This window comes from Symphalangus syndactylus, chromosome Y (genome assembly GCF_028878055.3).
Source record: "Symphalangus syndactylus isolate Jambi chromosome Y, NHGRI_mSymSyn1-v2.1_pri, whole genome shotgun sequence".
NCBI classification, from domain to species: domain Eukaryota; kingdom Metazoa; phylum Chordata; class Mammalia; order Primates; family Hylobatidae; genus Symphalangus; species Symphalangus syndactylus.
This window is the reverse complement of record NC_072448.2, coordinates 21,791,054-21,795,653: the sequence shown is the minus strand read 5'-3', so window position 1 is coordinate 21,795,653 and position 4,600 is coordinate 21,791,054. Positions and strand designations below refer to the sequence as shown.

General features: G+C 39.0%; 1 pseudogene; it reads left to right on the top strand.

The window, feature by feature from the left end:
• The first annotated feature begins 321 nt into the window (after nucleotides 1-321).
• On the top strand, nucleotides 322-2,148 carry LOC129476745 (actin, cytoplasmic 2-like; annotated as a pseudogene).
• The last annotated feature ends 2,452 nt before the right edge of the window (nucleotides 2,149-4,600 follow it).

Genomic DNA, 4,600 nt, shown 5'->3' with positions numbered 1-4,600 from the left:
AAAAACAATCAAAAAGAATGAACATTTACCAGATATACAAAATTATCTTAAATAAGCAAATCTAAGATTTAGCAATATTCACAAAAGAGTTCAGCAAAAGGAAGGTATATACAGCGTATTCAAATGAATAATAACAACTTTCAAAAATTTGAGAGAGATATAAGAGGATCAGAAATATCGGAGACAACAGAAAAGATTAATACCACATAAAACTATCCCACAACAAAGAAGAATCAAACTCTCGCTCTCAGTCGCCACTGCCTGCCAGCGCACCTTGTTCTGCCACTCCGCTGTCCCACTTCTCCGCCCATCACAATAGAAGAAGAGATCGCATGCTGGTCATTGACAATGGCTCTGGCATGTGCAAAGCTGGCTTTGCTGGGGATGATGCTCCCCGAGCCATGTTTACCTCCATCGTGGGGCACCCCCGACACCAGGGCGTGATGGTGGACATGGGACAGAAAGACTCCCACGTGGACAATGAAGCCCAGAGCAAGTGCAGCATCCTGACCCTGAAGTACCCCATCGAGCATGGCATCATCACCAACTGGGACAACATGGAGAAGATATGACACCACTTCTATAATCAGCTGCACAAGTCCCTTGAGGAACAGCCAGTGCTGCTGACCAAGGAACCCCTGAACCCCAAGGCCAACAGAGAGAAGATGACTTAGATTATGTTTGAGACCTTCAACACCCTGGACATGTATGTGGCCATCAGGGATGTGCTGTCCCTCTATGCCTTTGGGCATACCGCTGGCATTGTCATGGACTCTGGAGACAGGGTCACCCACATGGTGCCCATCTAGGAAGGCTGCTTCCTTCCCCATGCCATCCTGCATCTGGACCTGGCTGGCTGGGACTTGACTGAGTACCTCATGAAGATCCTCAGTGAGCGAGTCTACAGGTTCACCACCACAGCCAAGTGGGAAATCATGCGCAACATCAAGGAGAAGCTGTGCTAGGTCTCCCTCAACTTCAAGCAGGAGATGGCCACTGCCGCATCCTCCTCTTCTCTGGAGAAGAGCTATGCACTGCTCGATGGCCAGGTCATCACCATTGGCAATGAGCAGTTCCAGTGTCCAGAGGTGCGGTTCCAGCCTTCCTTCCTGGGCATGGAATCTGGCAGCATCCACGAGACCATCTTCAATTCCATTATGAAGTGTGACGTGGACATCTGCAAAGACCTGTATGCCAACACTGTACTATCTGGTGGCACCACCATGTACCCACGCATTGCTGGCAGGATGCAGAAGGATGTCACTGCTCTGACGCCCAGCATCATGAAGATTAAGATCATTGCACCCCCAGAGAGCAAGTACTCTGTCTGGATTGGCGGCTCCAACCTGGCCTCACTGTCCACCTTCCTGCAGATGCAAGCAGGAGTATGACGAGTTGGGGCCCTGCATCATCCACCACAAATGCTTCTAAATAGACTGAACAGATGTGTAGCATTTGCTGCATGGGTTAATAAAGAAGTATAAATTTGCCCTTGGCAAATGCATACACCTCATGCTAGCCTCATGAAACTGAAATAAGCCTTTGAAAAGAAATTGTCCTTGAAGCTTGTATCTGATATCAGCACTGGATTGTAGAACTTGTTGCTGATTTTGACCTTGTATTCAAGTTAACTGTTCCCCTTGGTATTTGTTTAATACTGTGTACATATCTTTGAGTTCAACCTTTAGTGCGCATGGCTTGGTCACTTCGTGACTGAGATAAGAATGTGCTTGTGGAAGACAAGGCTGTGGCTTGGTGAGTCTGCATGGCCAGCAGTCGCTGATCTGTGCAGGGTATTAATGTGTCAGGGCTGAGTGTTCTGGGATTTCTCTAGAGGGTGGCAAGGGCTCCTGAACCAGTTGCTTCTGTCCTGCCTGTCTGTCAGGGTTGGAAAGTCGAAGCCGTAGGACCCAGTTTCCTTTCTTAGCTGATGTTTTTTTGCCAGAATGCTGTGGGCTGTCACTTGCCTTGAGTTGGAAGCAGTTTGCATTTACACCTGTAAATGTATTCATCCTTTTAATTTATGTAAGTTTTTTTGTATGAAATTCTGGATTCTTTAAAGAGATGACAACAAATTTTTGTTTTCTACTGTTATGTGAGAACATTAGGCCTCAGCAACACATCATTGTGTAAGGAAAAATAAATGTGCTGCCAAAAAAAATAAAAAAGAATCAAGCTCTGAAAGGTTGAGAAATAAAGAAAATTCTAGAAGCACTAAGGGGAAATAAACAAAAAATAGAGGAGCTTGAAATCATTGGGCAAAAGATTCCTTCCTTCCTTTTTAAGGAAGACATAGTATTAAAATATATAAATTGTGATATCAAAAACATAATTGTAACAGAGGGTAAATGTCTAGAGTTTTATGTGACAAAAGTTGTCAGCTGAAATTAGTTGATTATTAACTATAAGATGTTTTCTCTGAGACTTTGATGACCATCAAAAACTACAGCAGCAACACTAACAATAAAAACAAAGGAATCAAAGCTTATAACTACTGAAAATGTTTAAATGCTAAATATTTAAAAGCAGACATGGGAGGAAGAAATAAAAAAAATGATGTATGACTCAATCAGAATCAACTAACAAGGTAACAGTAGTAAGAACTTACTTATCAATAATTATCTTGAATGTAAATGAATTAAATTATGCAACTAAAAGATGTGGAATGACCAAATGAATTTTAAAAATGGGATTCAACTACCTGTTACCTACGAGACCCACTTAATCTTTAAGGACAAACATGGGCTGAAAGTGAAGGAATAGAAGAAGATACTGCTATGCAAATGGTAATAAAAAATTAGGATTGCCTATACTCCTATCTATAAAAGAGATTTCAATTCAAAACCTGTCATAAGACCCAGAAGGTCATCATTTAATAATAAAGCAATAAACTCATCAAAAGGTTATAAGAATTATATATATATACATCTGCACTCAACACTGGAGCACATAAATATTTAAAGCAAATAGAAATACAAATGAAGAAAAAAATGGCAATAAAATAATTGTAGGAAATTTGAGCACCTCAATTAAAACAAGGAATAGATAAACTCAACAGAAAATTAATAAGAAAATGCCAGATTTGAATTGTAGTTTTAACTAAATGAACCCAACAGACATATACAGAACTTTTCATTGTGTAGCAGCCGAATATATATTTTTCTGTAACACGCATGAAAGATTCTCTAGGATAGACCATATGCTAGGCCATAAAACAAGTCTTAACAAAGTAAGCAAAGTAAGATGGCTAAAAACATATTTAATATTTTTTCGGACCATCATGGTAGCAAACCAAAAATGATCAGTAAGAGGACAAATCTTGAAAAAAAAGTCACAGATAATGAACTTCCTTTTTTTTTTTTTTGAGACAGAGCCTCACTCTGTTGCACAGGATGCAGTGCAGCGGCACAATCTCGGCTCACCACAAGCTCCGCCTCCCAGGTTCACGCCATACCCTGCCCCAGCCTCCCAAGTAGCTGCCACTATAGGCACCTGCCACCACGCCCAGCTAAGTTTTCATATTTTTAGTAGAGATGGGGTTTCACCGTGTTAGTCAGGATAGTTTCAATCTCCTGACCTCATGATCCGCCCACGTTGGCCTCCCAAAGTGCTGAGATTACAGGCATGAGCCACCGCCCCCCAGCCTACATGAACATTTTTAAAACATTGCTCCTAAATAATGAATTGATGAGACAAAAAATAAAAAGAAAAATTCATAAATATCTTGAGACAAATAATAGTGGAAACACAACATACCTAAACCTATGGTGTGCAGTTAAGTAGCATTAAGGTGGAAGATTATAGCAATAAATGCATACATCAAAAAAAAAAGATACCAAATAAGCAACATCTCCTTGTATCTAAGAAACTAGAAGGAAAAACAACTAAATTCAAAGTTAGCACACTGCATAAAATAATAATTAAAACAAACAAATCAAATAGGGAACATAAACATCTGATGAGAAAAAAAATAAAAGGCAGCCAAATTATAAAGCAATAAGTAAAGTTATCTCTCTTTGCAGACAACAAACTCCTATATGTAAAAACAGCTCAAATATTCCATTTAAGAAACTGTTAGAATCAATGAACAAATTTGGTAACGTCATTGTACAAATAATTACCTAACTGGAAAAGAATTCAACAAACTCATCTGACTTATAAGCATATCAAATAAGTTAAATACTTAAAAAAAAGGTAACCAGAAAGTAAAATATCTCTCCATTGAAAACTATGAGACATTGATAAAAGCAATTTAAGAAGACAAAAATAAATGGAAAGTTTGTCTATGCTTATGGATTGGAAGAGTTAATATTGTTAAAATATTTATAGCATCAAAAGCAATATACAGATTCAATGCTATCCAATCAAAATTTCAATGGCATTCTTCACAGAAATGGAAAACAAAATATAAAACTTGTATAGCTACATAGAGAGCCATAAATTGTGAAAACAATTCTGGAGAGAGAAAAAAGAAGCAGGAAGAATCACACGACCTTATTTGAAATTGGCATGAACACAGAAACATAGCCAAATGAACAGCACAGAGAATCAAGAAATACATCCAAGCATATATCATCAATTAGTTTTTGAAATCTGCAGC